Here is a 9,791-nt window from a genome sequence, read left to right on the forward strand (position 1 = left end):
GGCGAGGCATGCCGATGATGATGTTCCATAATGTAATCGGATGTTCCATAATGTAATCGGAGGTTCCGACCTTACGTCACTCCGATAGATTGATAGCTTTTATTTGAGCTCTCATTCATGCATTGGCTTATGTATATGTAAGATTACACTGCACCTATACGGCCGGGCAGCACCGCTAAGGCGGGCGGCTTATGGATGATTACACCGTGTCTATATGGCACGGGCAGCACCACTAGTGGGCGGCGTGACATGATTACCCCGGACGCAGGCTAATGATGTTATTGATTCAGACAGTTTATGTATGCATGTGTGATATGTTTTAAAGGTAAAACTGATCATGTATGATTCCACCTCAAGAGGCAAGCAGTTGCAGTTATCTTTTCTTCTTATGCTTTCTATATTTCCTTATTATGTTACTATATATGCCTTACATACTCAATACAGTGTTCGTACTGACGTCCTTTTCTTTTATGGATGTTGTATTCATGCCCACAGGTAGACAGGGAGGCGGCGCAGACGCTTAGGAGCTTACTCAGCGGGTTTGCAAGAGCACTCCTGTTATATCCCATGTTTTTGCACATTTGGAAAAATTTGGAATAATCTTGCCTTGTAAGAAATAAGGCCATGTTTTTATTTTATTTAATATATGAGTTGTTCATGAAAGAATATTGGTACGGAAATATTGAGGAAGGCTAAGGGCAAAATTGGAATTTCGAAAATTAGTTTCGGGAATTACAAAATGGGGCCATGACCAATTGGGCTAGGAAAATCACAAAAAAATAATAATAAGAGAAATTAAGGCCCAATAGTAGGGGTGGCCGGCCAAATGGCTTGGCCCAAGCCCATGCCCTCAAATCCCATGTGTTAAATTTATATTAAGAAGACTTATCACTTAGAAGCTTCAAGAAAAACTCACAAAAAAATTTGAGAGCATTTCAAGGCCATTCGGCCGAACCCAACAAGAACAAAAAAAAAAAATTCCAAGTCCTTCAACTTTGATCCTAAAATCTTGTTATTCTTGAATTCTTAATAAGTTCAAGACGCTCTTCGACGTAGTATAATTAGTTTAGCGAGAGGACGACGTTTGTGGCAAGTGGAAAATTGAAGCGAAAGGTAAGAATTCTATTCTTTTATGTTATGGAAGGAGTGTATATGTTATAATGATCGGAATTAGATGAGGATTATGGAAATGTGGTGTGTGGGTGTATGGTGTGTGTGTGTGTGTGATGTGTACATGGCCGTGAGCCATAGTGGTGAAGGGGAGAAGTGAATTAAATTTTATTTAGCTTGTTAGTTGTGTCGTTGTGGCATTTATGACGTAAATAAAGGTTTAACGATTCGAGTCGGTATTGAAATTGGTTGTAGGTCGTTATGGGAAATTATGTGATTTTTATATAATTTTTTATGTAATTATGAAAGTAAGATTCTAAATGTGAATTATGGTTGTTGTTAATGAACTTGGAAGAAAACAATGCGATTTTGTAGTTTTGTTGCACTTGTAGAAGTTTCAGATAGAATAGGGAATTGGCGGGATGGCTTGAATCCTTGAATATTGTTTGAAATACCATTGAATTATGTTTGAGTAATCTCGAGTTAGTTAATGAATATGGAAAATGTTGATATTAGTTTGATAGTGTGAAGTTGGAATGGAAGTGTTGCATTATGTAACAAAGAAGAATAAATATGTTGAATGTGTTTTAGTGTGGTTGTTGATGTTGTTGGGATTGTTATGGGTGTTGATTGTTGATATTATGGCCGAGTAAATTCTCGGGGATGTTGAGTTTATAGGGGAAGTGCTGCCGAAATTTCGATAGACAAATATGAATTTAAGATTTGATTCTTAAAAGCTTGTAATTCACATTTGGTAACTATGACCAATTGTAGATTTTGGAGGAAACGGGGATTGAGTTTGGGCGAGCGTAAGACGCAAGTAAGGTATGTAAAGCCCCACCTTTTCTTCTTTTGGCATGTCCTAGGTATACTAGGTTTGGATTTGAGCCTCGGGGAATATTCTGTTCATAGAAATCCAAGTTTACTTTTAGCACTATTCCATTCAGTGTAATTGAATTAGAACTTTGGCATTTTGTCGGAAGGAATGTTCAAACGTTCGTAACTTTCATAAACATGACCGAATCACTCCTAAGCTTTCATGGATGACTCCATAAGGTCTAATGTTTGTAAATTTGTACGCCACCTCGACTTGACCCGAGGTGGGCCCACTAGTCCCGAGACTTCCTTCGTTTGTCTTACTTGATCTATTTTTGTATGATATAAAAAGTGGACTTTTGCCTATGAATATAAGAATCCGTTTGATTTGCTCCATAAGTTATTTGAAAGCTCCTTAATGTGAATGATACTAAATTTTCAGGGAATGGCCTATGAGGTATTTTTCGAAAGTTTTATAAATCTAAAGGCTCACACCTTTTATATACTAATTCCGACAGACTCGATACTTGCTTTGAGCTTTCTGATCTCAATATATATGTATATGTATTTATTTGTCGAGTCTTGGAATTTAATTGTGTATATGCATATGGTTTCCGCACTACTCTGCTCGTGCCTACTACTATGATATCGTTCGCCGGTTCCCGGGCCGGTTTTGTGATCGTGCGTATTATGACGTATTCGGCAGTATGATGTGTTACGGTTCCCGAGACCTCGCCATAGGGCCGGGTACCGTTTATGGAGTTATGATGTGATATGGCTTATGATATGTTTTGATGATACGATATGTTGCGATGATATGTTATGTTCGGGGTTGTACAGAGATTTGAAACCTTCTGGAGTATGCTGTGTTGTGGCACCAGCGTCAGAGTGGTTACCACGTTCCTGAGCCTTATGCATGATTTGTATTTGCATTATATATATACATATATTTTCAGCACGGACTTTGATGTACTGGTTCGGTATTTACTTCCTGTACCCTTTTATGTCAGTTATGCCTTGGATTTCTATATTCTATGCTTTACATACTCAGTACATCTTCCGTACTGACCCCCTTTCTTCGGGGGCTACGTTTCATGCCCGCAGGTACAGAGGTTAGAGATTCGCCAGTGTAGGCCACACATTCTGCTACTACAGAGTGCTCCTTTTGATTCGGAGCCCATCTTTTGGTATATATCTTCTGTCATGTATATGTTTCTGTATATTTGACTATTTGGGGTACGGCGGGGCCCTGTCCTGTCATATGTTTCCGTTTTGATTTGTAGAGGCCTGTAGTCATATATGTGGGTCGTGGGTCCTATATGTGTTTGCTTTGTTTGTGATTTGCGTCTTAATGCGGTCTGGTCTGTTATGGCGGCCATGGTGGCCCATATATTTGTATATGTGTATACATTCGGAGATGTGTATTCCGCCGCCCCTTTTGGCTTTGATATGATATCTTTGCACGCGCGACCGCTTAAGATAATATTTAATTTCAGATCTGTTTAAAATGATTAATATGAAATCTGAGTCAAATTAGAATATGACGAGTTAGTATGTAAGTCTGTTTGGGGTGTCCAAATAGGGCACCAGTCGCGGCCCACGGAGCTGGGTCGTGAAAACTCCACTACTCCGGAGTTTCCACTTTTTGGTACATCCTTTTGTGTACACATTGGGCATGGCGGGGTCCTGTCACGTCCTTATGATTTCAGTCTTCAGTTAGAGGCTCGTAGATACTTATGTCTGGGTTGTAGGTGTTATGTGATTTCTTCATTGTAGATTTTGTACATCCTCTTTGTAGCCTTACGGGCCTATACTTATATATATATATATATATATATATATTGGGAGATGTTTGGAGACTGTTCCATAATAAGTTTGTGTTGAGAATGATATATGCCCAGGTTGAGTAGGTTAGTCAGTATGATAAGCGGTGCTCGGTAGTAAGCTCCGGGCACCGGTCATGGCTCCTAGTTGGGTCGTGATAGAGATGCTGCCGATCGTTCTGATTGTCACCTGGACAATTCGGGACGAGCCATAAGCTAATCCATGGCACCGGATTTTCTTCAGTTATCTTGACCATTGTCCTTTTATTTGGACAACTTATGTACTTTTCGGATGTATGCCTACACTTATACTTCATTTATTCATTTTTGTACTAGTGACACTAGATTCGGGGATGCATGTACCTTTATTTCCATATTTAATGATATTATTGATGATTAATACTTGAAATAACTTGAATGATTCTTTTTCCGCTTTAATTCCCCTATTAAATTGTTGTAACGGGTTGTGGATGGCTTACTAACTTGGTGGGAGTTAGTGCCTTCACGACTTATTAAATTAGGTCGTGACACCCGAGCATGATGAGATTACATGCCATAATAAACTAGAAGTTTATTGATGTAAACTCTCATGCAATAGTAAATTAGAAGTTTTCTAATACAAATATCACATGTCATGGTAAACTTGAAGATTACTAGTGTAGATAATTTTTTCAGTTGACATTACCATTTTTAGCCATCCTGATTTAATCTGATGTGTCAGTTGAGCATTCGAAATATATTGAAGAACTAGAAGATTCTTCAAGAATTTGTTTGTGTTGCTTGTTCTCATGATAAGTTGATTACACCAGCTCATGTTGGGACTGAATCCCGTAAATTCTGAAAAAGATAAATGGTGAATATATGTCCCTTTACTTGTTGTGTGATGTCTTAAAAGATACATCTATGGGATGGTCACATGTAAATTTATTGTCAACTGACAGTTTGACATTTACGAAGTTGCTAGCTCAAAATAATTAAGTTGGAAGCACAATTTTCAGAATATGTAATCAAGACAATTCAGTTTGATAATGCTGGTTTATATCTAAGCTGGTTTGGTATTGGATGCCTCCATAATATAGCTAAACTATTGCTTATGAGAACAGAGCTTCAGAGGTTGGTATGGGATACGATATATTGCATACAATGACACTTGTATTCTTCAGACAAATAAATTATAATAAATTCTTTCCTCATAATTGGTTTAGGGCCAGGAACTAGATATTTCCATCTTATAGCTTTTGAAGTGCGGTATATGAGTAATGGATATATCACAATGCACGCAGACGAATTTCCTAAAGAAAATGGGATATGTGTTAGTTTTACTAACATAAGCGGGAGATAATAAGCAACTAATAAATATGTTGTGAATTATCATCAGTATGATCCTCAGTTAATTCAAGTGAAACGCAAGAAGAATTTGCTGACCCAACTATTTCATATTTCATGTGCAAGATGCTCCTAATGTCCCTGAAAGACAGTCTGCAACATGCATGGAGCATGATAGACCAATAGGTTTCAAATGTAAAAATCCTTGAAAAGGGGGAAAAGCAAGTGATAAAGTGATCGAATAAGGAGGCAATGTGTTCTTGAAGAGCCGACAACATAAGACTTTATCAAACCTTATGGGAGAAAAATTGATAGCGTCCAAATCCACTCCTCAAAGAGAAAGTGTACACAGTCATCGCAATATAATTTGCTCAACTATAAGTGGGGGTCGAATCCACAGGGAACAATATAAAGGCAATTAAGAAAGTTAAGGATTTATCACCAACTAAGCTAAGCCAAACATTTTTTTTCAATATTTCGTTTTTGATTTAAAAACTAACAAAGACAAAACTAACCTAGAAAGCAAGTAAAATGATGAATGGCCACAAACATGGATACAAGGGAATTTACACTCAAGTAATGATCCAATGTATTTCACGATTTTTTACAACTAAGAGCTAGTTCACGTTAATAGATAATTATTTCTAAAATCTCATTAAAAGTCTTCCAACCAACTCAATAAATTTCACTCTTAGCTTCTCCAAGACTTAGAGTATGATATTAAGCTCAATAAATTGAATCTTAAGTTAACTATCCTATTCCTAGCTCAAGTTGTTAGATGTGGTTTAAAACCCCAAATACTTGTTAATTAATATTTTTCAACCTCAATTTTCCTCTTCCGAGCTCAAATCGAAGTAAATGGGTAAGTCCTAGGGTTAGCTAATTCCTTAAGAAACATTAAAGAACAAGATTAATTAAAGGAATAAAGACCCACTTCATTAGAAATAAAAATCATTCAATACATAAGCAAACCAAGAGTTTTAATCCAAACTTTAATCATGAATATTCCATAAACAAGATTCAAGTAAAGAAATAAATACTACACATTTAGATGTTCAATACAAAGCATGAAATTAAAGAAATGAAGTAAAGGTTCAAGAAAGTGCTCAACCAAATCTTCAAATTTTAAACCCAAAGTGTGTTGTAAGAACCCTAGCTCCCAAACTTGTGTGAATGACCAAAGATGATGATTTTTTCCCAAGTCTTGCTTTTTATGAATTCCCAATCTTCTCAAATTAAGATTTGACCAAAACAACCCCTGATTTTCAGCATTTAAGTTCTGACTGTTTTAGCATTTGTAGCCACTTTTGACATTTTCTTCGATTTGACTTCTTGTTGACTTGTTTTCACTTGGTTTCTTTCCCGATCACTTCTAAATCAAATAAAACTGTAAAATAGGAGTAAATCACAATAAATGCACTATCTTCTCAATTAAACATAGCAAAAATCTATGATTAAAGAAGAGATAAGTGGACAAAATGTCAACTTATCAAACCCCCAAACTTAAACTATTTCTTGTCCTCAAGCAAATCAAAACATAAAATTTCTATCGAAGGACTCAATTCAAAGGTGCATCAACATTATACCACGTCAAAAAGTCTAATACAAGCACAAACACATGAATTTGTTTGGTACGAACAATTAACCTAAGACATATGAATGACCAACAACTTTTCATTTTTTTTTTCAAGTGCTAAAACACCAAGTTAATCAAAGTAGCAATCAAATCATGACACTAAAGCTTCAAAATTTTCCACATTATCACAAAACAACTTTCTTTTGTTCATTCCTCTCAATTGAAAAATGGAACAAATTCACAACTCAAATTCTCATGCGCCCTCACAATCAAGAGAGAATCCCAACTCATAAAATGCAATTTGAAACATAAATGGGATATCAAATCAAAAGAATTAACTATCTCTCACAAAAATATGTTAAAATGCACACAAGTAATACCATAGGCTTGCCCTTCATGTATTTCTCCACTAATGTAGACACACTTGGTTCAAAATCAATTAGGACCTAAAGGGTTTTAATGTAGGCTTTTGGTTAAGGTAGGGCAAAATTTGGGTAAGAGTGACTCAAAACCTCCCTAAGTTCTACTATTTGCAACAAGCTAAACACACTTCCTTTCAAACTTTTCCACCCTTTTCTTCATATTTCATTTCATCAACTAGTCTTTCGTTTATTCACAACTCTTTATTATTCCTTCCCTTTTTTTTTTTCAAATAATAAGGAAGTTTCCAATTTTTTTCCTTTCTATTCTACTACTAGTTTTTTTTTTCCGCCTTTCACCTTTAAAGTAACTTCTACATCACAACCTTTTCCAACCGTCACCACCAAACTTAGGCTTTTAGCCTATGTTTGCACTTTCAAAACACTTACGGAGGTAGGATGCCAAAAGATAGATCAATAAAGAACAAAATGTTAAAGCTTGTAATATGGTTGCCAAAGAAAAGGCTAAAGGCTCAAAGGAGGTTGACTAGGAAAAATATGCAAGGGTAGGAATATTAAGCCACAAAAACGATCGAAGGCCTGACATCATTTTTCTAACCAAGTTAGTCTAGGATTTAGCCTTGAAACACAATCCGGGCAAGTTCTAGACTACAAATAATGCAAAAGAACTAAAAAAGAAAATCTCACCACGCATGGGACATGCAAAATCAAGTGAAATATGTATCTAAAATTCAATTGAAACAAATGAACTCAAAGAAAGTAACTTATAGTCTAAAAGGGTCATTAGTGAACGGAAGAGCCAAACATTGAATCTAAAAGTCACAACAAGAATCCTGACTTCAATCATTTTTCTTTTTAAAAAACCAAGAATTCATATGTCAATGTTTAAATAAGTTTGTACCAAGCAAGCCAAAAATTAGCCAAGGGGCAAAAATCACATCCCAACACCATTTTTAATCCTAAACTATCGAAGAGTCACTTCTACATCTAACCTACAAGGCTTATTTCCCTTAAGAAGGTGCCAACTATCTATCATAAGGACAAGCCGAGTCAAAACTACCTACAAATACTAGGCTCAAAAGACATTAGCATCCTCGGGAAATAACCACGCCAAAGATAAGCCAAGGAAATTGCTAATACACGACAAAACATGGGCATACAAAAACAAACAAAAACTAGCATATCTTACTAATATAAGAGTGTCCTGTCAAAATCAACATGTCAAAAACAAAAGAGTTAATCTATCAAAATCATAAAATTTGTCAAGCTACAATCGACATGAATTTCATTCAAAATTTAAGCTCCTCCCCCGAGTTAAAATGTTGCCTTGTCCTCAGTGCAACTTTAACGTCCATTTTGTGGTCCCTTATAATAGCCCCACACTCCAAACAACAAGAGAACATGATCTCTCCAAAAATCAATCACTCTGGGACTTAGTATTCAGATATGCATCAACAAGCAGCAAGTACTAAGTACATGAGTCCCTTTAGAGCAACAAGTGTAATGTAACAAAGGAAAATTGAATTCCATACCTGAGAACGTGCAAGTTCCAACTGAATGAAAGATTAGAGATGTTGGGGTGTCCTTATATTGCAAGGAGAATGTCTACTCAACCATTTTATGAGCACACTAGTAGCCCTTACCTTTCATCCTATGAAACTCATAATCGCACAAAGTAGCAAACAATCAATATTCCTTAGTCATGAAAATATGCATTTAAACAAGAGAAAACATCACACAACTCACTTCCTCTCCCGTTGACACATTACGATTTTTTTTAATCAGACTCAGCAAACCTCGCTCTCATATTCGAACCACACACCAACACTAACTTCTATGCATCTTCTTAATGTCTCTTGATTACTCAGGCTTCACCAGTGAATTAATTTTTTTATCAGACAATTTATCGAGCAGGTTGTGTGCCTCACTTTTACCAAGCTTTTTGTCACAATTAAGAGATTGAATTATCCACATGAGAATTATAGTTCAATCAGCATATCTCATCCCAATCAAACGACAATACCATAATTTCACAATTCGAGCTCAAACTCCACATTAAAAGAAATAAGAAGAAGAAGAAGAAAAAAGAGAAAAGAAATCTGCCAACAGAGAGAACTGAGATGAGGGAGAAGAGAGAGGATAGAAAGCTTACCTGATTGTTGGCGGGTTTGGGATAGCCAACTGTTCGGAGTTGGTGTGTGCGGGTGCGTTGATGTGTGCGTGTTTGAGTGTGTGGAGGTGTTGTGTGTTTAAACTCAGAACTTCACTTACCTTTGATAGCTATTTTTCCTTTCAACTCTTGATTTATGCCTTGCTAGAAACAAAATATAATAAATTCACTGGACCAATAAGTAAGTGCAGGCTGCACTTTTGAGCAAAAAATTAAAATAGCAGACTGGTCCTGAAGGAATTTTGTGCCAGTTTTTTTCTTCTTTTGCACAATGCAACCACTCCAATGCCCCAAATCAACTCCAAAAATTATGAAATTTGGTAGAATGATAACAATAATAAAAAAAAAACTTACCTAAAAATTAAAATTGCAAAACTAAACTAAAAATTAAGAAAACATGGGCCGCCTTCCATAAAGCGCCGATTTAACGTTGTGCCATGACGTGTACCAATTTTAGCACTTTTCTCTCCACTTTGAGGATATGAACTAACTCCCCAACTTTGAATCAAGTTTCCGGCTATGTTTTCGGGGCGGTGGTACAAAAGCAAAGAGGCCAACTCTCGGGTGCCTCATTGTCGCGACCCAATTTA

General features: G+C 36.4%; 1 long non-coding RNA gene across 1 annotated transcript; it reads right to left on the bottom strand.

Moving 5' to 3' along the window:
* Positions 1-5,989: 5,989 nt before the first annotated feature.
* On the bottom strand, positions 5,990-9,513 carry LOC132623840 (uncharacterized). Its single transcript, XR_009576442.1, has 2 exons — positions 8,564-9,513; positions 5,990-6,462 (listed from the first exon to the last, which is right to left on the bottom strand). It is a non-coding gene; the product is annotated as an uncharacterized LOC132623840 (long non-coding RNA).
* Positions 9,514-9,791: the final 278 nt, after the last annotated feature.

This window comes from Lycium barbarum, chromosome 12 (genome assembly GCF_019175385.1).
Source record: "Lycium barbarum isolate Lr01 chromosome 12, ASM1917538v2, whole genome shotgun sequence".
NCBI lineage: Eukaryota > Viridiplantae > Streptophyta > Magnoliopsida > Solanales > Solanaceae > Lycium > Lycium barbarum.